The sequence below is a fragment of the Mustela lutreola genome, chromosome 8 (assembly GCF_030435805.1).
Source record: "Mustela lutreola isolate mMusLut2 chromosome 8, mMusLut2.pri, whole genome shotgun sequence".
In the NCBI taxonomy this organism is placed as follows: domain Eukaryota; kingdom Metazoa; phylum Chordata; class Mammalia; order Carnivora; family Mustelidae; genus Mustela; species Mustela lutreola.
This window is the reverse complement of record NC_081297.1, coordinates 73,363,161-73,391,034: the sequence shown is the minus strand read 5'-3', so window position 1 is coordinate 73,391,034 and position 27,874 is coordinate 73,363,161. Positions and strand designations below refer to the sequence as shown.

At 36.5% G+C, this 27,874-nt stretch overlaps 1 protein-coding gene across 3 annotated transcripts in view; it reads left to right on the top strand.

The window, feature by feature from the left end:
* The first annotated feature begins 6,343 nt into the window (after positions 1-6,343).
* The window catches only part of CNTN1 (contactin 1), a 354,959-nt gene continuing 333,428 nt past the window's right edge, over positions 6,344-27,874 (top strand). For 2 of the 3 annotated variants that reach the window (XM_059185639.1, XM_059185640.1), the window contains exon 1: positions 6,347-6,505. The gene's annotated coding sequence lies outside the window, so the exon portion shown is untranslated. Of the gene's footprint in view, positions 6,506-27,874 lie in introns of all 3 variants that reach the window. The other variant, XM_059185641.1, reaches the window with a different exon arrangement.

The window sequence follows — 27,874 nt, the reverse complement described above, 5'->3', positions numbered from 1 at the left end:
GCCTTCACATCACCATCTGCTCTGTGTATAGTAAAAGCTCTCTCTGGCTTCCTCTTATAAGGATATATGTGATCTCATTTAGGACCTAGCTAGATAATCCAGGATAATCTCCCAATCCCAAGATCTTTAATCACTTCTGCAGAGACTTTGCCATATAAGGTAACATTCACAGGTTCCAGAGAGTAAGGGACAATTTCTTATCCTATTACAATTCTTTTAACTTTATCTGTACAGCTTGGAGTCTGTCCTGTGTATATATAGTTTAGGAGTCAGTTTAAAATTGGGGTGGAATTTATACTCTGAACTGACAATTCTCCCTTTCTGGATATCTCCTTCCTGGGACATTCCTGTCTCTCATTTTCTTTCTTTTGTCATCTGTAACTCTATTTTCTGGTTCTTCAAACCAGAATGATTCTTTTTTTTTTTTTTTTTTTTCAGATTTATTCATCCTCTTGGGACCTTATGAAGACCTTTCCTCAAGACCAAAGCTGTATAAAATGGGAAACTCACACTTTGCAATTTCATTTTTTCATTTATAGATGTCTCTTCAGCTTCTGCCTTCTTTTGGTTATTATCTAATGTACTCGAATAGTTTGGTGCGCTTTTTTTTTTTTTTTTTTCCACCCAGAGTTTATAGGTGTGTGGATGGTTCAACAATAGCTACTTCTTTATTATTGGAAACTGAATTTCATATTGTTTTTAAGAGTACAGGGAGCAGGGGCACCTGCGTGGCTCAGTGGGTTGGGCCTCTGCCTTCGTCTCAGGTCATGATCTCAGGGTCCTGGTAGCCAGCCCATCATCGGGCTCCTGGCTCAGCGGGGAGCCTGCTACCCCTTCTTTCTCTGCCTGCTGCTCTGCCTGCTTGTGATCTCTCTCTCTCTGTCAAATAAATAAATAAAATCTTTAAAAAAAAATACAGGGAGCATTTACCAAAAATGCAAATTTTGCACTGTAAACAAAGCCTCAACATACTGCCAAAAGTTGAATCTTTTTATTTTTTCTGAGAGAAATAAAAGTAAAATTTTGAGACAAACAAACAAAAAAAGTAGAAAACCCCTAGGGACTATAAATTAAATGATGTACTTCTAAATTATCTTTGGATTGAAAAAGAAAAGCAGAGATTAGAAAATTTTTAAACTGAATGATAATAAAGATAACATATTCAAACTTGTCAGATACACACAAGCTCTGCTTTGAGAAAATATTAAATCTTTAGAGGTAATATTTTAAAAAGATGAAACATCAATGACATTAATTTCCACTTCAAGAGCAGAGAAAAAGAACAGATCCAAACTAAATAAAGTAAGAGGAAGGAAATAATGGAGTTAAGAGAAGAAATCAATAAAATAGAAAACACATACATATTACAAAAAAACTTAAAAAGTCCAAATTGATATTTGAAATGATTAATAAAATTTCTAAACACTGGAAAACTAGTAAGGGGAAAACCCCACAATTTATCAACATTGAATATGCTAATTAGATCATAAACACAGATCTACTAGATATTAAACACACAAAAAAGGAGATTTTATAAGTAACTTTAGGCCAATAAACTTGGAAATTTCGGTGACGTGGAAAATTCTTTCCTCTGTACCTCTCCCTTTGCTTCTTTTGGTTGTTTTGGGAAGGAGGATGCATATTTAGATAGATGGCCTTTTATAAAGATGATGGTACTATATTATTAGCAAATAGCTTTGTGTCATTCTGCCCCTCATTTTATGGCATAGGGAACTGAGTATTAGAATGCTATCCCTAGCCTCTCCACTATTTACTAGATCAGAATAGAACTAAGTCTTCTAATGTCTCATCTCATGTCCACTCCAGATGTGAAGGTATTCATCATTTCAAGAATGTACTCAGAAAATGAAATTTTCAGTGTTTATAGGTGGCTGTTAGGAAAGGGAAAGGACATGTTAATTAAGGTTGACAATGGAGTTCACTAATGATAACTGACTGCCTACCCTCCATGAATAACAGAGACCAAGCTACAATTTAACAATTGAATTGAGCATTGTTCCTCCCCATGAGTTTCACAAGTTGAATTTGGAGGACATATTGGCTGCCTAAGGAGTAACATGCCTTTTTGTTATATCACACATTGATTCCTGTTATGCAAATGGAGTGACATTAAGGAAAAATAGTGGATTCTACTGTGAAACAATAGAATCTGTGTGAAGATATCCTCACAATGTCAGTAATATCAGTGGCTTTTCTATAAATCTCCCCTTTTGGTGTAGAGCAGTCACTGACAAAATAAAAGGAATTCTAATCTTACTAATAACCTCCAAAAATATTGCAGTGGCCCTGGGTGAGTAGCAAACTACTCTTGTCAACTGTATTTCCAGTATTTACTATTTGAAAACTATCTTCCCTGTCTTCTACAAGCCACATGGTATGGTGTGTGTGTGTGAGTGTGCATGTGTGTGTGTACATCCCTTTGCAATCATTCCCTATTGGCTATGTAAAAGCTAGGTCAGTGGGCTGATATGATCTTTGAGATGCTGCATACTGGGTTTAGCCTGACTCTCTTCGTACTAGTGGGCAGAGCCTCTGTTGTCTTTCTGCTCCGTTGAGTTTCATTAGAAATTTTGATTGGAAAGTTCCCTTTTTGGTTATTCTCCCCTTTCTTTGCCACCAGAGGCTATGCTAGCAACTGTTCTGGGAAGCTTCGGAATGAGGAAAGGCGGGTGGAGCAGAGGAGAAAGAAAAGGAATGCATACAGTGGCAAGCTGCAAGGCTGCTGTAGTTTCCTTTCCTCTCACCAAGATATAATCACTGGTTAGAGGAAATTGGAATGATTCAAGAAAGAGGGCCAGTGCAGGGTGGAAGAAGGAGAGGATGGATGGTAGGAGAACTCAATAATAGAGCTAAGGGAAGTTTAGCCATGTAATAATACCCAATAAATTGTGCTGTGGAACTCTGAGAGTGACTAGGGAATTCGAGCCAACCAGAGAACCAGGCAAAATTTCCCTACTGTTTCTTTTAGAGATTTGCCAACAGGTTCTATACAAGGCTGTCAAATAGCGAGGATCCAGACTATTGTTTCTGCAGTTCTCCTCTTTCGGACTATAGGGACAGTATGTGCCAGAGGCAATCTGCCTAGCTAGCCACGCATTTCCATCAACTTTCTTTATACCTAAACACCAGCCCCAATTACTCTGATCCCCTTATTATGGGGCAAACCCACAACTGACAAGCAAACTTTTTTTTTTTTTTTAAGATTTTTTTCTTTATTTATCTGACAGAGATCACAAGTAGGCAGAGAAGCAGGCAGAGAGAGAGGAGGAAGCAGGCTCCCCGCAGCGCAGAGATCCCGATGTGGGGCTTGATCCCAGGACCCTGGGATCATGACCTGAGCCAAAGGCAGAGGCTTAACCCACTGAGCCACCCAGGTGCCCCCTGACAAGCAAACTTATCTCAGCTACTGATCACATCTTGCTTAATTGCCAGTTAAAGTGGCATGCTCTCCTATATTTTTAGAGATGCAGGAAAATGAGTACACTGTTGGATTAGTCTTTAGAATTTCAGAAGGCTGGGTGGTTCAGGGAGGAAAAAGGGCAAAAACTTCACTGGAAGAGATACCCAAGTTATTGTTCACTGTGGTGAAAAAATAATGGAGTAGCACTGAGATCTGGATTCCAGACTCACTTTGGCTTCTAAGTAGGTAAATAATCCTGAGCAAATTATAATAATTGAGGGGCGCCTGGGTGGCTCAGTGGGTTAAAGCCTCTGCCTTCAGCTCAGGTCATGATCACAGGGTCCTGGGATCTGCTCAGCAGGGAGCCTGCTTCCTCCTCTCTCTGTGCCTGCTTCTCTGCCTACTTGTGATCTCCGTCTGTCAAATAAATAAATAAAATCTTTTAATAAAATTATAATAATTGATTCTTTCTCAGTGGAAACTGAGAGTTTCTAAAGTTCTTGAAATTCTCACATTTTATAAATCATATATTCACCTTTAAGTACTGAATGTCTCGTATACACCAACCGTTATATACATAACTATTTTTAAATTACCTTTAATTTCAAAGGAATAGATTTCTTTGGCTATTTCAATTTCTTCAATTGTGAAATAGAGCTAATAATGATGCTCCTGCTTACTTAAGAAAAAAGGGAGGATTTTATCTGAAAGTGATTTGAAAAATGTAAAATGCACTGTAGCAGATACTTTTTATACACTCATATATATAAGAATATATGTATTCTGGGAACAGATGTGCAGGTTTTGCTCTCTGAGATAATAACTGGAGAGATGATCTGTTTTATCTGAAAATATGTGAGGTTGACTGATGCCCAGATAGAAATTCTAATTATCATAATACTCCTTTCAAATTATGTGTGTATGTATGCGCACACATAGTCAAGCATGCAGAGCTATAATTATATCAGTAAATATTATCTAATTATATATATACTTTATTATTATATCAGTAACTAAAGTAACATTGTCTGTTTGAAAAACAAATATGCTTCATGAGAGCTTGCCTACCTTATTTATCACTATATTTATAGTAGCAATTTTTGCTGAAAAAAGGAATGAAAGAATGAGGATAGCAGACATTTCTTTAGTATTCTTTTCATTTCCAGTTTCAACTTTTGTGCTAACCTCAATTTCAGTTCCTTTCCTTGTTACTTCACCTTCTCACTCCTTAAATCTAGGGGAGGGTCTGCTAGAGTTCATTGTTACTCAAAATAATTTAAATTTAGGAATCAAAAAATGTTTTAACTTTGGAAATACATATTCCTTACTATAATATTTTACTATCTTCATTGCTTCCTGGGTCCCTCTTCAACATGTTCTATGTCTTATTCTTGTTTAGTTCCCTAGCACCTAACACAGATTGTGGCACAGAGTAAGTGCTCAGTAAATGCATTAAATAATGTGTGATTTGTCCAGTTCAGTGGAACAATTTGTGTGGGTCCCTGGAATGGAGATACAAGACTAATGGCACCTTATGTAGAAACATTTCTGGTTTTGAAACTTGCCATAACATTTTTAGTTATTCCCATTCAGTGGTTAAATGAGTTTCCAGCATAGAAGCCCTATGTATTGTTCTCTGTAAATTATCTGTAGGGTCCATTCCTAATTCCGAATATATTAATTTGAATCATCTAGTTTTATAAAGAGAACATTTTATGAAGAGCCTGGCCAAGAGTCATGAAAACCATAAGCACTAAGTTAAGAGCCTACAATTATTTAACATTTAATAACTATACCATCTCTCCAACAGTCGTCCAGTGACCTGTGTCACACTCAGAACTGGTTAAGATGACTACTTAATTTAGGTGGATGAAGAACTTGGCTATTTGCAGAAACGGGGCAGCCTGCAAGTGAGAATATTGTTTCTTTATATGGCACTAAAATAAGATACTTCCCTTCCTCCAATTCTATTGGTAATCTTTCTATCATTTTCCTCCATTTGAGAAGTACTTTCCTGATTCCACCTGGACAAATGGCAGAGTTGAAAGATGGGAACAAAGTTGTTTTACCCTTGGCCCCTTCACCTAAAAAGCAGGCTTGAGATCATTTAGGAATCACCTTGACTTATACATCCTGTGCAGCTTCAGAGTCTGAGCACAAAAGGAATGAGGAACTAATATCAGTAGCAAAGAAACTGATCACGAGGTAGTCTGGTGGTGATTATTTAAAGACTTCTACTACCGAATGAACCCTCCAAGGCAAGTCCATTATGCAGTCTGGCCTTACTTTCCTTCCTTTACTGTTTCTGGTGAGGTTATTACTGCAAAGCTTTCCCATTTAAGGCACTGTTCCTACCAGGGGATATTTTGGAGTTTCTCTGCAGCACAGAACAAACAGTTCAACCTTTACTCCACAGGAAAACTGGCATGCTACATTTAGGCAAAAATGGAAACTTGAAACAACCCAAATCCTCATGTCTTTTTTATTTCTTGTGATTCTTTTTTTCACTTAAGTGTATGTATTTCTGTATCTTCAACGGTTCTGTACTGAAGTTCGTGCTTCTCTATCAAGGCACTGCTCCTGATATTTTCTCCTGTCCAATCTCCCAGAGCAGATGGTCCCTTCAGGGAAGCTCTGGAAAGTGCTGCTTGTCTGGTTATGCCCGGCCCTTCCCTCCCTCTTGGGGGTCTCAGATGACAAGTCATCAAACCGGTTTCCCTCCTCTTAGGGGTCCCTGATCCAGTGGCAGGAGGGTTTGGTGCCAGGGACTGCAGAGACCCTTTGCGGTTAGGTTTAGCAGCAAACCTCAGTCCGCAGCGAGCCCTGGTCTGGGGTGAGAGTGGCATTCCTCCTATCCAATGAGAGACGCGGGTTTCCCTCCGGTGCCCGCCTCCTTTCCCCGCGGCCCCAATGACCGCTCTAAAAGGCCCGGCTTCTGCTGTCAAGTAGCAAGGCAGGGCTCCGCCGAGGCTAGGAGGGGCACCGGGTGTGGAGATGCGCTCCCAGGTGTTTGCAGCGGAAGTGGGAAACCTGTAGGTTATGGTCCAGCTGTGCCGCGCCGAGGGGAGCAGGAGCAGAGAACAGGTAGGGGGCAGGACTTTTTCTTCTTTGCAGATAGAAAAAAAGCATGCGTATTTTCATGCTACTGTTGCCTCCCTTCCCCTTCCCCCAGCCCCGCCCCGCCCTCGTCACCCCCAAATCTGATGTGGTCGCCGCAGCTCTCGTCGCGAAGTGCGGCTGGAAGGGCTGGGATAGAGGTCGTCTGGATGCTGGGAAGGAGGAGTGCGGGAGCCCTGGTGACGGGCGGGGCAGGTCGGCAGTGCCCGACGAGAAGGGACCGAGCCTCCATCCGTGTCTCGTCAACTTTCCTCTCAGAGGCTTCGGCCGCCGCGGCCGGTGACGCGCCCAAGGAATGCCATGTCCACCCGCAGGGGAGGGTCTGGGGGAGCAGACATGTCAGCAGCCGGGAACCCGCAGGTCTTCTTAAACCGAGAGGAGCTTCTGCTCCTCCCCACGCCTGTCCGCACCTACTCCTTTACCCTCCTACCTTGAGTCTAGACTAGCAAGCGCATCCCTGCAGAAACTGGGAATGACGGGGCCGTGGGGAGGAAGGCACTTGTTTGTTCCCTGGCTCTTCTGTTAAGAACTGGCTCCCTTCAGGAGTGGGGGGTGGGGAAGAAATCCCGCAACTCTAAGGGCATTTACAGATTAATTATGTCTCCATTGAGAAGACCTGGGCCCTTCTCCCCTATCTGCGGCAGACGGAGGAGGGGAGAGGCAGGGAAGGTTTCGCGTCTGCTCTCCTAAGCCTGGTGTTGTCTAATGGGAACCACCTTTTCGCCTAGTTTCTAAAAAAACGGGTTTATCCTCGGGGATTCCCAGAGAGTCAAGTAATTGTGCCCGGATGGGCTCCGGGCGGCTGCAAGACACCCTCCCTGGGTGACCGCATCTGGGTAGTAGGTGTTGGCCCAATGCCGCTTCCTGCCGGAGTCACATTGCTGGAAGCAGTAGGCAGAAGAATTGCAGAGAAATTAGACTGCATCACTCTAGGGAACCGAAGACACCCTGCTTTGGAAATTATTGAAAAATTGGGGTGATGAGGAAAAAGGAAAGGGGGAGGCTGAAACCTTTTCTCATTTGTTCATGCCAAATCCAGCATGGGCATTTGTATGTGTGCTTGTGTGTGCACATCTCCAAGGTGGAGCTATATATAGCTCCTGCACACCCAGCCCTGTTTGCCTGCTGCTGAGCAGGCTGCCTGGGCCTTCTGAAGCAATCTGGAAGCACTGAGTGGGAGGGGCAAAAGGGAATCGAATTCTCCATTGGGGGAAAAGCCAGAGAAGATGTGTTCAGATTGAGGGAACCCTGCATGGAATAATGTCTCTGTAACGAACATGAATATCGGTATTTCTGGATATTATTTTGAGTACATTCTTAAGTGTTATTTGATCTTCATCCATTTCCCCGAATTTTTCAGCTTTGCAATATATGTATGTACCTTCCCAGCCTGAAATGTAACACACATAGCAAATAAATGCATGTCATATTGGGAATATTTTATTAAAGTCACCAGAGCATAATGGTTTGTGTATGCCCTACCTTCGTTGGTGGGTTGTAAATTTATTTATTGTAACTTATAGCTAGTAGCATTTGGAGATGGGGGGGGGGGGTCCACCCACCTTGCAAGATGTAAAACTAAGAGACTTTTAGAACCTTTGAAGGTAGTTTTAACCTATTTCTTTGTACAAATTTTACTTGTGGACCCAATATTTAAATATGTGCTGCTTTTTCATATCCTATATATTTGCATTACATGGACTTCTTTTATAGATGTATGTGTATTTATTTTTCCTATTGCCTGAAGTTATTTAATCCAGATGGTAACTTTTTCATTTTCTTAGATGAAAAAAACTAAGATTTAGAGGGTACAAGAAATTTGCTTAAAGCCTTCTAAAATTCCACTATTTCAACCCTAATATTTCAACAAGCTACTATGAATTATATTACGTAGCAGTTTCTCCTCAAATAGAATCCTTCAGCTTCCGGTGATTTTTGATATTGATAATAAAATTTGGTCAATGTTACACCAGTAACAATACCAGTCATTCAGATGTTCAGTCTTATTTCTTTATTTATATACATATATATTCTTATTTCTTTATTTGATATATATAGCAAATATATATAAAATATATTTTATATATATATATATTATATATATATATATATATATCCTGATTTGTCTTCTAAATTAGGCAAAGAAGCACTTTGCAGAAAAAGACCATGACCTATATTTTTGTATACTCCACCACACTGATCACAGTTCCAATAGGCTTTAAGAATCTGTTATCCTCTCCAAGATAACTTCTCCAAGAGGAGTAATAAAAGACATAAGGTGTTTGTTTCCTTTCAAAGAATGATTCAGTTTTCCAGTAGGGGTTATGGCTCTGTACATGTTATTCTGTATGTCTCTTATCTGTGCCCCTTGAGACCAACTAGAGACCAAGTTGAAGGATAGACCATTTATACTTTTCTATATAAAACATGTCATATATATCTTTATTTAAAAAGAAAACAACAACATCTATCTATTTCCCATCACCATCTATTTCTATATAAATTGACTATGGTTTACATCAGAACAAAGAACCCATTCTACATCATCAATAAGTTCTTCTTTAAGTTCAATGATTGTTTTTTTTTTAAATTGATGTATTATTCATTTTTCTTTCCCTTTGAACTGACATTTTCCATATTCTCCATCTCCTCCTTGAGATTTTACTTTTTGATACTGAAATGATCTGATGTTATAATTTTTCTCTTAAATTCTTCTAAACTTCTCTTCTTCGCCTCCCTCTTACCTCCTCTTCCTGCTTCAGGTTTTCAAGTGAATTCCTCCAATTGATGCAATTTATTCTATTGGAAACAAAATTCTCCTTCTTCATGTCTTTCCTAATCTTTCCTCTATTAGCCATTCCAAATTACTAACCTGGTGGCTAAGAGCATAGGCTTTGGAAGGAAGCCTCCGTGTGTTAATATCTATATATCATTATGCATGTAAGTGAATGTCAGTAAGTCAGCTGCACTTACCTCAGAGCTTTTTGTGTTTTTTTTCTTTTTCTTTCTTTTTTTTTTTTTTTTAGTATTAAATAAAATAATCCACGTAACATATTTAAATAGGGCTTGGTTGTATTTCTTACTTATAAGTAATAGCTAGAAATAGTAGATAGTAAAAACTCCCCTCCGCCCCAATACTGGCTTTTAGCAAAGGATACAACAGTTTTCCAGGCTTCTGGTTTGTGATTATTTTTTTTTCCAGACTTCTATCTCCAAGTACCTACCATCTATTCAGTAATTAAATTATCCATTTTGATTCTGATCTCTAATTTTCATCATATGTTTTCCCCAATACAAGTGTATATGTCATTGCATGTCTTGGATTAGTACAGTAGACAGTTTTTCAAATCTCCCAATGTATGTCTTTCTGCTTTAATCTAACATGCCACATACTATTGATATAATACATTTTTAATTTTCTTTCTTTATTTAAAACATTTACTGTGATTTACTTTATATTTTCATATCCACAGTGCTAACTTTGGAGCAAGAACACTTGGGTTAAAATCCTGAGAATATAATTTACTGGTTAGATAACTAGAAATGAAACAGGAGGAAGATAGGTCATTATTTCATGATGGTTGTATGAATGACCTATTGTATAAAATGGCATTCAGAAGTACATGCATTTAATATTATATTTAAATAATATTTTTATAATTACAAGGAAATATGGGATCTTTCAAGAAAAGGTGAAAGTGAAAGAAAATTCCACCACTCAGAGAGATCCACTCTCAACCTCCCAACTTTATTTCTATGAATATACATAGGTATTTTAAACATGCAAATTTGAAATTAGAGTGAATATTCATTTTTATATTTCACTTTCCCCCACTTTGATTTGATCATTTTTACCATGCCATAAACATTAATTTATTATTGCATTTAATATTATTACTAACCATGTATTTTTTTTACCGCTGCCACCTATTCTCTCATATAGATAGAGTCCTTAGATTGTTTCCTGTTTTTTCACATTTATGGAAATGAACATGATCATACATTAGTCTTTGCATTTCTAACCAATTCCTTATAATAACTTCATAGATATTACTGGGTCATACCTTTAAGTATTTTCAGACTCCTAATGCTTGTTTCCAAATTGCTCTAGCAAAAAGTTTAGGCACAAATTAATACTCAGTATAAACCAATTGGGCAATAGTCTCAATATTTGATATTGTGGTTTAAAAATGGACTATTTTGATAATAGAAATTATGTATCTGATTATTTTTTTGATTGTGTTTCTGTGAGTTTTTGATGATATTGAAAAATGTTTTCATATTTACTGGCTCTTTGTATTTCTTAATTTGTGGATTTCATTTGAATCTTTATTGAGTTATGGTTTCTTAACTTACTTAATAGAAAAATCCATTGTATACTGTGAAAATTTTCTTCACTTTTTTTGTCTTTTATCTTTTAATATTTTTTTGGACATACAGAAATTCGTAACCTTGCTGTAGCTTAACCTATTAAGTCTATTTGTAGTAACATTTTTCATTGCTTTAATGCTCAGAAAACTTTCTTCACCTGACAAAGAATTGAATATAAAAAACACATATTTGAGGGTGCAATTGCTGAACTTGTTTTTATTCTTTGAAGTGGAATTTGGCTTATCTATATTGTGTATATATCACTGTGTGAAATGACTCCTGGGTACATATAAAATATTCTCTCAGTCTATTAGGATCCCATTATTATTTACGTGGTTTTCCCATGAAGTGAATAGTATCTTAATTCTTTCTGAGCTACTATTGTCCATTTCAAAAGTGCCACAGGGCAAAACATACTATGGAAGATATTAATGACCAGGTTACTCAGCCAGAGCAACACGCATTGTTTGCACGATTATCTGAATGACTCCGGCACTAAATCTGCTTTGGCTGGGATTATCCAGATGGTCCTTAATTCACTGGGTAATTGTTCACCCCTGTACTTGATTTTGATGATGTGGACCTGACTGTTGTTGCTTTTCCTACACAGTTTTATTTGTTACTAGTCTCTAATACTGAGGGTTAGCCACATTCATTTCTTTTATGGGAAGCAGTTTCCTTGGTCCTTAAAGAACACACGTGTTAAGAGTTATGAAGAGCTTTGCAGGAAACCCAGCTCACAGTTACAAACCCTGATATTTGGCAAGTTACCTAATCTCTTTAAGTCTTTGTTTCTCATGTAGGAAATGAGGATATTCAGAGTTAAGAGTCCTTACATCAGTCGCCCTCTTACATTCTTCTTCTCAAGCACATTCTCCACACTGTAATCAAAGTTCTCTCTCTAAAACCAATGTCATCTAGTGTGTCCTCTACTAAAAATAAGATGCCTGGAGTTCTTTGCATTTCACCTAAAGTTCTGTATTAAATGGTCCATGATTAATTCTCTAACTCCATTTTTTATTGCTGTAGTCTCTTATATTTCCAGTCTCCCATAATGCCAATCACACAGAATTGTTTGCATTTCTCCTAATATATCATGTTTTCTCTCCTTTTCCCCCCGAACTTCACTTCCCCTCCATATTCTCTTCCCTGCCATAAATGACCTTTCTCCTTTCTGCAATATAACTGAGTTTGCGTAATGTCTTCAAGGCTCAGGTGAACTGCCACATTCTCTAGGAGGACTTCCCTAAACTTGAAGGCTGAGTTTGGAGTCCTTATTTAGTGCTTCCATAACAATACATAGGTATCCCATCCATAACACATACTATACTAAATTGTAACTAATTGTATACTTGTCTGTTATACCCACTGAAAACCCATTGGGATAGAAACCTTTTTCCTCTTGTGTCCAGTGAAGGCTCTGACATATAGCTGATAATTAATAAATATTTTTGGAAGAAATGAATAAAGAAAGATTAAAATTAAACTTTTTTTTTTCAAATTTCAAGGAATAAAGGATTTATATCTCTACCTTGGAAACAAGCAAATAGAAACTAGAAGCCATGTCAATTTTCACTTTATTTTTTAAGAATTAACTTCCTGATTCTATTGGTTTATATGAGATTCATAGAAGAGAGTCCGTTAATAAGCAATTTTTAATGAAAATTTATAGCTAAGACATTGAATAATTCCCAATGCTAGACCATTAGGCAACTCCCTTTTAAATATTTTTACATTTTAGAAAAAGTAAGAAGTGTATAGTTTCAGGATAATGCACATATATACATTTAGCTGTGTTGGAATTAATATTGACAAAATTCATCTCTCTTTTCTTCATTTAATAAGACATCTTCCATTGGTGTGATCTCCAGAAATTTACAAAACATGGTTACATGCATAACTGTGTTTGATTCTTTGCAACAATCATAAAAGTTAGATAGAAAGCATGATTATCCACACCTAGAGATAAGGAAACAAGCTCGGAGAAATAAATAGTTTGCCTGAAATCATGTTAGTGGCAAATCTGGGTAAGAAGTAAGGTAATCTTAGTTACAGTTGCACGTTTGGTGTGTTAGGCTTAGCCAAAACATCTTAGCCAGCCACCATTCTGTCCAGCTCAAGGACATTGGTCTTGATAATCTACTGAGACTCCTGAACAATCCAGTAAAAATTCACTGCACTAGTACCTACATGTAATTTTTACTTTGTTTTTTTAATTATCTAAGATGAAACCCAGTGATAGCAATATTGTGTTAAACATTTTAAAATATTGCGTTTCATTATTTACACTATATATGTGTGTATGTGTGTATGAGTACATGTTATAACCTTTATTACTTCAGAGTGTATTTTTTAAAATTTCTGGCAACAAGTATAATACTCTTTCACTCGTGTTTTTACTAGAATTATTAAAGTACTTTCCAATATTGTCTTAATTAAGTAGACAATATTTACCTTTCCAGCTTGGTTTAGTATATTGTCTGTACAGTCTTAAGGGTTTCTGAGGAGTCAAATATTTTTTCAGAAATAATGTTTAAGAAGACAGTTATGAAAAATAGATGGATACTTACCTATAGCACTGATCTGGCCTAGTTTGAATATTAAAAATACTGAAAACAATATGTTAACTATAATTTCTCCTCTGTCTTATATCTATATTCTCAATTATTGACAACAACCATTTATTGAGTATTCACTGTGTATTGGGCATTGTTTTAAATGTGTTTGATGTGATATCCATAATTTAACCAAATCCAGCAAGTGATTTTATTTATTATTTTTTATTATTTTACAGGTGAGAAAAAGTAGAGCTGTTAAAAAGCTAATGATTACAGAAGCTAGAATTTATCTGCAGGTTATCTTACTCGTGAACCTAAGTTATCAGGCTTAATGCCTTTACATGACATCCAGTTTTAGTTTTCTGTGAATCACACTTTAAATTTTCTTCTTTTTGGTGACTGGTATCTATCCCAAATAAACTTAGAATCCATACAAGAGATCAAAACATTTTAAATTTATACATGTTTTATTTATGGATATCTTATAAATGAAGTGGTCTTCTACTACAGTGATTTACATGGGGCAGTTTCCCAAACATGAATTAAACAATTGCAGTGTACTATTTAAAAATTCATTATTTTACCTTGGAATGAGCATCAGAAACTTTTTTGCCTTTGTGCCCTAATTTTGCTTCCTGACACCACAAATCATAAACAGTAATTCTATCTTAAGACATCTAATTTTATAGTATTTAATTGTCATGGTTACTGAAAGTACCATGTAAGTACTGAAAGTTAACAGACAAGATTGCCAGCTAAAATATTATAAATAAGATTTATAATATTCCAGTTTGGGATTCAACTTATTTAATATAACAGAAGTTTATATCAGATAAAAATTCCCATTTTATAATATTTTTATATATTAAATATAATATTGTATTTTAATTGAAAAAATTTTGAAGATTTTATTTATTTATTTGAGAGATAAATCAAGAGACAGAGCAAGAACAGAGGGGGAGGGTCACGGGAAGAGGGAGAAGCAGACCCCCTTGTGAGCAGGGAGCCTGATGTGGGACTGGGTCCCAGGGCTCTGGGGTCATGGCCTGAGCTGAAGGCAGACACTTAACTGGCTAAGCTATCTAGGAGCTTCTTAATTAAAAATCTTTAAAAATATCTACTGTCTGATTGACTGTATTTTTCTTCTTGTCTGCATATATTTAGAGATCATAACAACTCTTTTGGTACTAGAACATTACTGAGTTTTTCCAAAAAAAATGATTTTTGAATTTTGATTTATATACAAGTTGAATGGGGATGAAAGTAAGGCATCTGCTTTCAGTAAAACATTGTACTGCCTTTATTTTTTCTCTTTTTAATTAAAAAATAACAGAAATCCAGAAAAGTGCATAGAAAAGTGTCAGTTCATTGAACTTTAGCAAAGTACTTATACCCATGGAATAAACACTCAGTTCAGGAGAAAGAACTTGTCTGTACCCAAGAACTCCTCTTCTGGCCCCTCCCAATCACTACTACCTTGCTCTTTCCCAAAGGTAGCAACTATTCTGACTTTAAGACCATTGAATAGTTTTGCCTGTATTTGAAATTAATATAAATGGAATCATATATTATGCACTTTTTTTTTTTGCATGCAACTTATTTTGCTCAGCTTTTGGATCGAAATATCTATGTTCTTGCGTATAGAGTTTATTTTTATTCCTCTATAGAATTTTGTATGAATATTCCAATATATATATCTGTTCCACTTGTTGGGCATCTAGGCAGTTTCCAGTTTTGTTATTACCAATAGTTCTCCTATGAACATTTGTCATTGTCTGTGTCTTTTATAGTACATGTATGTGTATCCATTTTTGCTAAAATTGAGGTAAGATTAAAATTGCTGAGTCGTAAGTCATAAGCCAATACTAAGTAGGTATTGTTTGCTTTTCCCAAGTGGTTGAGCCAATTTCCAGTCCAGCCCACGGTGTATGAGATTTCAAGTTGCTGCTTAGCTTGCCAACTCTTGGTATCAATAGTGTTTTTAACTTAAACTATCTAGTGGAGATGGGTATCTAAGTATGGTTTTAATGTGCGTTTTTTTTTTATTAGTTAGACGTTGAACACCTTTATATGTTTTGGCCATTTGAATATGTTGTTTTGAAGTGTTATTCTGAAGCTTTGTCCATTTTGCTACTGAATTATCTGTCTTTTCCTTCTTGAGTCAGAGGAAGTTCCTTATATATTCTGAATTTGAGCCCTTAGAAAATATTTGCCAGTATCTTCTCCCACTCTATGATTTGCTTTGCCATTCTTTTCATGCTATGTTTTGTCAATGGATGTTCTCAGCTTTGACGTAGTCTAGAGTTAGTATCTTTTTTTGTCTTGTTTAATAAATCTTTCCTTACTACAAGTTATGGAGATTTTTTTTGTATTGTGTTCAAGATACTATACTGTTTTACATTTCATCTGGAATTGATTTTTGTGTGTGGCTTGCTTTCTTACTTTTATGGATAAAAAATTCATCCAGTGACATTTATTGAAAAGGCTCTCCTTTCCCCACTGTTTGGCAGTAAATCAAGTGTTTGTCATAAATCAAGTGTTCCATGTATGGGCAGATTTGTTCTTGGACTTTCTATTACATTCCACTGGGTTATTTGTCTATTATTATGCCCATAGACACAGTCTTAATTACTGTGGATTTAAAAATATGTTTTAGTATTTGCTAGAGTCGCTCCTCCAGCTTGGTTATTCTTTGAGTAAGTTTGTCTTGACTGCTAATGACTCTTTGCCTTGCTAGATACATCTGCAATCTGCTTGTTAGTACTATAAAATCCTTGTTGGAATTTGATTAGAATGACATTTAATCTAGAAGTCAATTTGAGTGTAATTGACACGTTAAAAAAAATTGAGTCTTTTCATTTATGATCATGGCCTAAATATGTATCACTTATTCTAGATCTTTTAAAATTTCTTTAAATGATGCCTAAAGTTTTCAGTGTGAAAATCTTGCACATCTTTTGCTCTATTTATTCCAAGTATTTGATTTTTTTATGCCATCATAAGCACTCTAATTTCTAAATTTCATTTCTAATGCTTTTTTAATAATAAAAAGTGTATAGTCAATTTTATGTTGACCTTTTATAGACTTATAAAGCTCACAAACCAGTATTAATTTTTCTGTTGATTCCTTTTAATTTTCTAGACACTCAGTTGTATCTAGAGAATAATGAGCTTTTTTCTTCTTATCCATACTTTATAACTTATTAAAATTTTACCTTTTTGTGTTGGCTAGGATCTCTTGTGCAATGTTGAGTAAAAGTGGTGATAACTCACATTTTTTTTCTCATTCTTTGATCTCATAAGAAAATCTCTCCATACTTCACCATTTCGTAGATAACTTTTATTGGGTTAAGGAAATGCCATCCTATTTTTGTTTGTTTCATATATTAATAATTTTAAACTCATTTAGATGACCATATGATTTTTCTCTTATGCTAGATTAATGCAATGGATAACACTGATTGATTCTCAGATGTTAAACCTGGAATAAATTTCTGGAATAAATTTAACTTGCTCATGATCTGCCTATTACTCATTGTGTATATTGTGTATATTACTAGGGTTGATAATGTTTTATTTAGGATTTTTTTAAACTATTTTTTCAACTTTTGTAATTTTATTTGGTCACATTTTGTTGTTAGGTTTATGTTGGTTAAACTCCTAAAATGATTTGGAATAGATTGACTCTATTTTGGTAAGAGTCTGGATGGTTATGTTAATTCCATTCTTTTTAAAATTTATTTTATTTTATTTTTAAAATTTATTTATTTGCCAGAGAGAGAGCACAAGCAGGCAGTGTGGCAGGCAGAGGCAGAGGGAGAAGCAGGCTCCCTGCTGAGCAAGGAGCCTGATGTGGGACTTGATCCCAGGACCTGGGATTATGACCTGAGTGGAAGGCAGCTGCTTAACCAACTGAGCCACCCAAGCCTCCCTGTGTTAATTTCTTTCTTAAATATTTCATAGAATTTACCAGTAAAGCCATTTGGTCATTTTTTTTTTTTGTGGCACAATTTTAAGTGAAATAATCGTCTTATGAATTATACATTTATTTTTCTTGATTATTACTTAATCTTTTTTGGTGTGTTATTTTTTCTAGGACTTATTCATCTAAATTTTCAAAGATATTCAATAATATTTTTCAAAATAATCTCATACTATTTTTAATAGCTAGAAAAATTTTAATAACTTCATTCATTTAAATTCAACAACAGCTATTACTGACTTTTTATATATATTTTTAAAATATTTTTATGCATGTAGTTTTATTAATTTTATTTATTTTGTTTTATTTATTTATTTTTTAAGATTTTATTTATTTGACAGAGACAGAGATCACAAGTAGGCAGAGAGGCAGGCAGAGAGAGGGGGGGAAGCAGGCTCCCTGTTGAGCAGAGAACCTGATGGGGGCTCGATCCCCGGACCCGAAGATCATGACCTGAGTCCAAGGCAAAGGCTTAATCCACAGAGCCACCCAGGCTCCCCTATTTATTTATTTTAAAGATTATTAGTTTACTTGACAGAGAGAGAGTGAGTGAGTGAGAGAGAACATGAGGTAGGGGGAAGAGCAGAGAGGAAGAAGCAGACTCCCTGCTGAGTATGACCCTGATGTGGGACTTGATCCTGGGATTCCAGGATCATGACCTGAGCCAAAGGCAGGCACTTAACCAACTGAGCTACCCAGGTGCCCAAAGGCTATAGTTTTTTTGTTTTTTAAACACAGATCTTTAAAAAACTATTTATTTATTTATTTATTTGAGAAAGAGAGAGAATGAGAGGGGAGAAGGTCAGAGGGAGAAGTAGACTCCCCATGGAGCTGGGAGCCCCATGCAGGCCTGAATCCCAGGACTCCAGAATCATGACCTGAGCTGAAGGCAGTTGCTTAACCAGCAGAGCCACCGAGGTGCTCCCAAAGGCTATAGTTTTAAATTTATTATTATTACCATCAAAATATAGTATGATGTATACTATATGTAATGTTCTGTTACTTTTTTTCAATCTTGGCCAGCTTTTATTTCCACACATTATAGTCCTCACATATTCTTTTAAGCATTTGCCAAGTATCCCTTTGCAATGGAACCTAATTTATTTATGTCCCATCATTGGATCTTTGGGTTATTTCCAATTTTTTTTTAAGAATGCACATCATTGGGATGCCAGGATGGCTCAGTCAGTTAAGCATCTGCCTTCAGCTCAGGTCATGATCTCAGGGTCCTGGGACTGAGCCCTGCATTGGGCTCCTTGATCAGTGGGGAGCCTACTTCTTCCTTTCCCTCTGCTGCTCCCACTGCTTGTGTACGCTCGCGCTCTCTCTCTCTCTCTCTCTCTCTCTCTCTCGCTGTCTCTCTCTCTGTCAAAAAAATAAATAAAATCTTTTTAAAAATGCACAACACTGTTCTACATGTACTTTTGCACATTTCTGGAAATATTTCTCTAAAATACATTTCTAGAGTGAAATAGCTGTCAAAAGGAACGTACTTTATATATTATCGGTATTTCCAAATGGTTCTTACAAGAGATTGCAGTAATCTATAATCCTATTAACATGAATAAGAATATTTGCTTTTAGAGGCACCTGGGTGGCTCAGTTGGTTTAGCATCTGACTTCGGCTTGGGTCACGATCTCAGGGGTGCTGGGATCAAGACCCTGTTGGGCTCCCTGCTCCCTTCTCCCTGTGGGGAGTCTGTTTCTCCCTATTCCTCCATCCCTCCACCACTGTATCTCTCTCTTTCTCTAATACTAAAATCTTAAAAAAAAAAAAAAAAAAGAAAGTTTACTTTTGCACATTCTCTCCGGTGCTTAATATTGTCAATTTTTCGGGGCACCTGGGTGGCTCAGTGGGTTAGGCCTCTGCCTTGGACTCAGGTGATGATCCCAGGGTCCTGGGATTGAGCCCCGCATTGGGCTCTCTGCTCTGCTCTGCAGGGAGCCTGCTTCCTCCCTCTCTCTCTGCCTGCCTCTCTGCCTGCTTGTGATCTCTGTCAAATAAATAAATAAAATCTTTTTAAAAAATTGTCAATTTTTCAAACACTTGAAAGATGTTGTCTTGCCAAATTAAGCTTAAACGTAAGAAATAGTATTAATGAAATATAATTATGTGCTGATGACATCATACTTTTTTGCTGTAGATCAAGTTTTGTTATTTTATACATAAAATATTTTAATTATTGTTGAAATTGTAAAATATTTCGTTAAAATGGATCCTAAGTTGTTTTTATAAAATTCAAGCACTAAGAAACTCCCCCACTATCATTGTCATTTTAGGGTCATAAACTTTCAGTATAATATATGACTGTTTGCTCATGTAGGAAAGAGTATAATACTAGCTATTCAATAGACGTAGATTTAAATCAATGTTCTGGCACTTCGTAGATACGAATTCTTAGGGAAATCTACTCAACTTCTATAACTCTGTGTGGCTTTGTTTTCTAAAGCAGAGAAAGTAGATAGGAAAGTAAGTTTGCTGTATTTTCTGGCTGAGTGTTTTCTAGGTTTGATTTAGGTGATTGGCTTAGGCAGGTGCCTCTTCTCTTTCACATAACTATTTATGACCCTCTCAAAGGTGCTTGTTATTCAAGGAAAACAAAAACGTCAGTTTCCTTTCTTTCTTTCTTTCTTTCTTTCTCTCTCTTTCTTTCTTTCTTTTGTTTTTTTAAAGATTTTTTCCACAAAGAGAGAGAGGGGGCACAAGCAGGGAGTGAGAGAGGGCGAAGCAGTCTCCCTATTGAGCAGAGAGCCTGATGTGGGGCTTGATCCCAGGACCCTGGGACCATGACCTGAGCCGAAGGCAGATGCTTAACCAACTGAGCCACCGAGGTGCCCCAAAATGTCAGTTTTCAAATGTGGCAAATGATCTGTTTCCCATGAATAATCTACAAAGTAGGTCCTGAAAGAAATAATGTGAGTAATACTTTTTCTTCATCGTTTGTTGTACATTGTATTTGTAAGAGGAGGGAGGGAAAGAGAGAGAGGTGGAGAGACAGAGAGAGGGCACACAAGAATGCTCAGAAATACAGATCCACTGTGAGGTAGACATTGCATTGGGGCTTAGAAATAGAGTAGCAGTAAAAAAAGTCAGACTTTTCCCTGCCTTCAGAGGCTTCTAAGCTAAGTGGGAAAAATAGATAAAAAGATAACCCCAAACTGTGATGAGTGCTTTAATACAAGGAGAATCAATGTGTTAGGTGAATGTCTATGTCAGGGACATTTAGCAGAGCATGACTGATTCAAATAACTGAAAGAAATCTAATATATGAAAGAGCGTAAACTATAAAGTAGTAAAATATATGGTTGAAGAGGAGAAAATAGTAGATCAAGAAAGTTCTTTTAAAGAAAATTCTTTGTATCTTAGCCTGGGAGCTATGGTTCCAAGCAAGGCAGTAATCTGATATCTCAAAATTTGTTTTGTTTTATTTTCTTAAAATTTTATTTATTTTTTTGGCAGAGAGAGATACACCGAGAGAGGGAACAAAAGCAAGGGGAGTGGGAGAGGGAGAAGCAGGCTTCCCACTGAGCAGAGAGCCCAATGTGAGGCTCAGTCCCAGGACCCTGGGATCATGACCCAAGCCGAAGGCAGATGCTTAATGACGGAGCCACCTAGGCCCCCCTTAAAATGTTTTTTGAGGAGTTAATGAATTAAAAGAAAGGTATTATTTGTTAGGGGACTTCGTGATTTCAAAAATGTTGGAAACTTACTCTAGATTTGAAGCAGCGTATCAATTTTTCTTTTTAAGATTTTATTTATTTATTTATTTGTCAGAGAGAGAGAGGGATCCCAGGTAAGCAGAGAGATAGGCAGAGGTGAAGAGAGAAGCAGGCTCCATGCTTAGCTGGGAGCCCAATGCAGGACTCGATCCCAGGACCCTGGGATGATTACCTGAGTCGAAGGTAGCAGCTTAACCGACTGAGCCACCCAGGCGTCCACAGCATATCAATTCTTAATAAGAAGTCTTGCTCCAAAATTGGCAGGCCTATACTCTCTAAATCATCTCTTTTAATAAGAGATTATTTTAATTATTATTTGTAATAATAATATCATTTTTACTTCATCTTGTTATTAGAATGTTATAAAAACTCCCTTTGGATAATTAAGGAAAAAATTTAATAAAGGCACTGAGTTATATATTTTCATCTTAATTTTTTTTGTAGTCTCTTTGAGAGCTACATTTCTGCTAAGAAATACCTGTGTTTTTAAAAGTCACAGACGTCCACAGGTGTATAGAACTTTAGGTTTCATCCCCAGCCATGACTGAGAACACCAAAACACCACCCTGCGTATTTCATAAACACATCAGTTTTTGGTTTGCATACAATTATATTTGTTATGTGGGGATATAAAATAATCATTTATAACATGACTAAATCACTAAAGAAAGATGTCTAGTAGTAATGAGATGTTTAGAGATATTTGAAACAGGGTTTTTTCTTTTTCCTATGTTTGATCTCAGTAGACTGCAGATTTTTTCCTTATTTATTTTTACTGTGGTAAAATGGCTAGTTGTAAGGAGGAAAAATTGCCATTAGTACTGACCTAAATAATTTTATTAGTTAGAGTACAATGTGCTTGAAGAATGACTCCTTGGCACGTGAAAAGCTTATACTTGTAATAAAAATTCTTATATTTTTGGATAACCTGCTAAAATTTTATACTGAGAAGTCACAATAAATAAGTGATGTTTCTTAATTGTACATAATTTCTTATTTGTTTCTTTACTCTCTGTCTCCTTTTAATGCTGTAATGTTCAGGTAAGAGTTATTCTGGGATATATTGGCAAGACTGGGCACTTTCTGAATGTCCAAAAATTATCTAATGTACTTTTCAAAGCAAGTTATTGCAAATAAATAACATTATAATTTTTTAAAGATTTTATTTATTTATTTGACAGAGAGAGAAAGAATGAGGGAGTGAGCACAAGCAGGGGGAGCTGCAGAGCGAGAGGGAGAAGCAGGCTCCCCACTGAGCATGGAGCCCCTGTAGGACTCGAACCTAGGACCCTGGATCGTGGCCTGAACTGAAAGCAGATGCTTAACTGAATGAGCCACCCAGGGATCCCTGGAAGTCAGCATTTCTAACAGCACATCTGGTACTCCTCAGACTGCATTTGAAAAGTGAAAATTTCAGTCAACCTAGATGAAGCCAGTGCTCATATCCCAAAAATGCATACATATAAACACACACACACACACACAGAGCACAGAGCAGCCCAGACTAAACCTCAAAGGTTTGCTTTTAAATATCTTAGGGATTAAGGATCCCATTATTTCTTTTTATCATTTTGTTCACTGCTTTTCTCCTCTTCCTCTTTCTTTTCTATTATTTCTTTTCATTGTTATCAAAAGAGGATTTATCATGAACATCACTACTCAGTCAGGGCTTCCTTTCCTTCATGTTAAATACTAACCTATTTCAGTGCATAAAATAATTTTTGGGTCTTCTGTTGTGTTGGGCCATACCTTTTTTTTTTTTTTAATGATCAATCATGGCTGATGGGTTTTTTTCCACCAAAAAAGTGTTTTATTGGAAGAGGAAGAGAAAGAAATATAAAGAAGGAATGATATTTTGGAATCTTCAGTTTCCTGGGTGACCTTTGAAGGGATAGTTTCTGGGTTGCTAAGATTATTACAATAAGATTTTGTAGCTTGCCAAATTCTCAAGGTGGTTGGGAACCATGAATAATTTATTTACAAACTCAGAGCAAAGATCACTTGCTCTAATTCTTATATAAATATTAATAAAACTGATGCATTATTTTATAATAACTTTCCCAGTGACTTTTTATTCCTGAGTGCCTTTCTCCAGTGTAAATTGTATTATGTAGTAGGATTTTGAGTTTAATTTGAAGTTTATGTTTTTCTTCCATTTCTTTGGTTTCATATTTGATTTTTTAAAAATAAGATTTATCCATTTATTTGACAGAGAGAGAGAGAAAGCAAAAGAGCACAGGAAGAGGGGGAGTGGCAGAGGGAGAACAAGAAGCAGACTCCCTGTTGAGGAGGGAGCTCAATGCAGTATTCCATCCTACCACCCTGGGATCATGACCCAAGCCAAAGGCTGATGCTTAACCAACTGAACCACACTGGTGCCCCTGGCTTTATATTTGAGAGAAATAATGGCATATTACTTTTGGTTATGCTTTTATTTTATTATTTTTTAAGATTTTATTTATTTATTTGACAGACGAGATCACAAGTAGGCAGAGAGGTAGGCAGAGAGAGAGACAGAGGGAAGCAGGCTCCCCGCTGAGCAGAGAGCCCGATGCAGGGCTTGATCCCAGGACCCTGAGATCATGACCTGAGCTGAAGGCAGAGGCTTAACTCACTGAGCCACCCAGGACCCCAATGATTTTATTTTAGAAATCAGAATTATATCACTAAGATTTTCTATTCACATTTTTCATTAATTATTGGTTTCTGATAAATACTAGAAAATTTCCACTGAAAGTTGTCTGATTTAAGGTGGTAGATATGACTATGACTGCTTGTTGATAAAACACTTCTTAAAAACCAACCAAGAAACAATGCTGCAAATGTTACAACAAATCATGTTTATTCATACTGCCTTCTATTTTTGAAAAGAAAACTGAAGAACAAAGGAATTTCTTTTAGGTTTTTGCTAATATGTAGGTAAAGAGACAATCTTGCTGGACTCAGAAACCATTTTATTTATCTTTTTAGGTTTCTTAGTGTAATTCACACATAACCTAGTTATTTCTGTTTTTGAATTTTAAACCCAGCTTTCCTCCACAACTCCTCTGGAACATATTCTGGAAGATGACACTAAAACATATGTTACTAAAAATATCAGTGTATAGTGGAATGCTTTACACTGAGCCAACGGAGCCACCCAGGCATCCCCAAAAAATGACAGTTTCTTAACAATAAATCCAAACTACCAAAAGATCTTAAGCAAGAAGGAAAATTCAGCAGTGTACTTTCTGTTAAAGGGTCAAGTAGGTGATATTTGAAAGGTACCCATAGGATTTAGGAATGAAGAGGTATTTGGGTAACCTTGTGAATTGCAGTTTTACTGAAATGTTTGGTATAAGAAACAGGTTTCAGAGGTTAAAGAATAAATTGAAGATGAAGAATAGTAAAGTGAACATAGATGAAAGTTCACAGAAATTTGTCTGTGGGAAAGAAAAGGGAAAAATGACTGCAGTAGCTTGGGGGGGGGCAGGAGTTCAATGAAGGATTCTGTTTAATTTTGTCTGTATCGTTTCTAAGATGAAAGAGAAGTAAACATGCTTAAATGCTGATGCTGGGAAGCCAGCAGAGAAGTCAAGGTTGAAGATCAAGAAAGAGGTAATAATGGATATAATGATGACCCTAAAAATGTGGGAGGATGGAATCCAGAACCTAAAAAGAAAAAACATGTAGGCAGAAATTGGCTTTCCTATTACATTACAATGAATTAAAAATGGAAGGAGAATGTTACTATAGCTTAGGTCATATATTTAGAAACTACAGACTAGTAATTCTAAAATAAGAAAGAGGAAAAAATGAAAATAAAAAACATAGCTAGGAAAGTTAGTAGAAAAACGTAACTGAAAAGATTGAACATGGGGAAAAATTAGGGAGTTGAGAAGGAAAGAATGGAATTTCATAAGCATATAAAGATGAGAGCAAAATTTTTTCTCATGTTGTGGAAAATCGAGAGCCAGTATTTAATAAGTAGAGGTATTGGAATTAGGAAAAAGAAAAGATCACTCTCAGAGGTTTAAAAAAGGGTTACAAGGGCACCAGGGTGGCTTAGTTGATTAAGAGTCTGCCTTCGGCACAGGGCATCCTGGGATGGAGTCAGCGGGAGCCTACTTCTCTCATTCCCTCTGCCTGCAGCTCCCCCTGCTTGGGCTCTCTCTCCCAATCTCTCTGACAAATAAATAAATCTTAAATTTTTTTTTCATTTTTTTTCTCCATTCCCATTGTTGATAGAGCTTAGGGTCACAACAGTTGATGTGCTCAATGGGGTGACGTTCTCTGTGCAGTGGAATAGTAGTGGGTATGAACTAAGCCGACCTTATGCATCTGTAGTTTGGCTTAGTTCTTACACCCTGCAGTCTGCTGTGAGAAGCGCAAATGCTGAGAACCTGCTTGTTCTAAGTGGATGTGGAAACATGTGAGCAGACATGGAGTTACTACAAAGCTTGGAGCCAAGTGCAGTCACCCTTGCATCCTAAAGCATCTGGCTCAGTCAAGTTGTGGACCCGTGAGCAAGAAAAAAACATCTCGTTATAATTTTGGAGTGTTTGTTTTGCAGCATTATTGGTCAATAGCTGATTGATGTATCTCAGTTCCTTGGGGTTTCCATGAACTGGTTTTTCTTTTAAGCCTCAGAAACCTTTGTAAACTTTGTAGTCTTTTCTTCCTTTACCTTGCTTTTAAGCCTCAGAGTTCCTGAGGCTTTTGCCCTAAACGCATTACCTCAATTTAAATACACTTACTATGAGGTATTATATCCAGTGATGGTTTTGATTGCTATATATATGCTAACTTCTAAATCATTACCTTCAATTTGACCTATATATTAGGCAGATCTTGTCAAAAATGCACTGGCTATCTCCACTTTGTGGTTTCATAAGCTCACTAAATTCCATTTTTCCTGAACACTGCTTCTCTCCACAATCTATTTCATATTCAATCACAGGGAAGAAACAATTTAAAACAGTTCTGTATTATTGGCACCATTTCAAAAATTAGAATGGGGGTTATGACTTAATGCATTTTTGCTTTATGCCATTAAATGAATTACTTGTCAAAAAAAAAAAAAAAGAATTACCTGTCTTAATTGTCAAAACATCTCTGTGCTTTACATATTATTATTACCTCCTTTGCAGATGAGGAACATGGGAATCAAATAACCTGTGATCAGTGGCTAGGAGGGGGCTGAACTAGATCAAATACTACTCTGTATGACCCAATGTCCATATACTATGGATGTACCAGGACCACTGATGCAGAAATAACCTGTTTGAATATTCTCCACTGACTGGAAGGGCTCTTTAGAAAAATGTGTACCACATGAATTTAAATAAGTTTCAGCTAATAAACAACAACAAAAAAAAATCAAAAAGTATGTCAGAAAAAAATTGTCGTCTGCTTATTTAAATTACAAATTTAAGGACCAAATTCTCCAAAGGTCTTTTCAAGGTAACAGGTATATATGTATGACCTATTCAACAATAATAGTTACTACTCCCTAAAAAGAAACTTCCTTGCTATTCTTTAATAAACCACCCACACTATTGCTTTGGCGTCTTTGTTAATGCTATTTATTATAAATAGTGCCACCTTGTCTCTATATTTATTCATTTGAAGCTTAAGGCTTCTATAAATGATTCCCAGATTATTTCCAATGACACTGGTTCCTATTAGTTCCTAAATATTTTTTCTCTAATCAGATCAACAAACATTCATTACAAGTTACCTATAAGGCATTGATCTTAATCATATGGAAGTTTTCACACTATATATAATTAGTACGTACCTCATAGGAATTTTCAACATAGTTGGAACTGTGCAAGTAAAATATTACTAAAAGGTAATTCTTGGGTGCCTGGGTGGCTCAATGGGCGAAGCCTCTGCTTTGGCTCAGGTCATGGTCTCAGGGTTCTGGGATCGAGCCCCACACGGGGCTCTCTGCTCAACAGGGAGCCTGCTTCCCCCTCCCTCTCTGTCTGCCACTCTGCCTACTTGTATCTCTCTTTCCATCAAATAAATAAATAAAATCTTTAAAAAGGTAATTCTTCTACATTACTTTCATAGCTTAATATTCCAACTTTTTTTTTTTTTAAGATTTTATTTATTTATTTGACAGAGAGAGATCACAGGTAGGTAGAGAGGCTGGCAGAGAGAGAGAGAGGGAAGCAGGCTCCCCGCTGAGCAGAGAGCCCGATGTGGGACTCGATCCCAGGACCCTGAGATCATGACCTGAGCCGAAGGCAGCGGCTTAACCCACTGAGCCACCTAGGCGCCCCAATATTCCAACTTTTTAAGCTCTCTCTTAAACACAAAGACGGTCTGGTCAGCCTATTTTCTGTTCATTTCAACATCAAGTACCCTCATTGAAGAGTTGTTAAATGAACTGAATCTTCTATTTTTAACCCCATATCCTTGCTTTTTCTTTTACTGCTTTCTGAAAAATATTATTGAAGTGATATAACATCTAGAGAAATAACTCTCTTCCTCAAATCATGAGTTCATATAATTCATGGAAGTCATTATAGGAATGATTTATTTATTTAGCATAAATTTAAATAAACTTGAAGTTAACCGAAATCAAATCTGCAATCTCAAGAAGCTTATTTGTCAAGGTCTTCATCATACTTTTTTATATGGTACTAAACTAAAGTACGTGGAACGAAATGTAGAATTGGTTTACTCAGTGATTTCTATTTCCTTATGCTAATAACT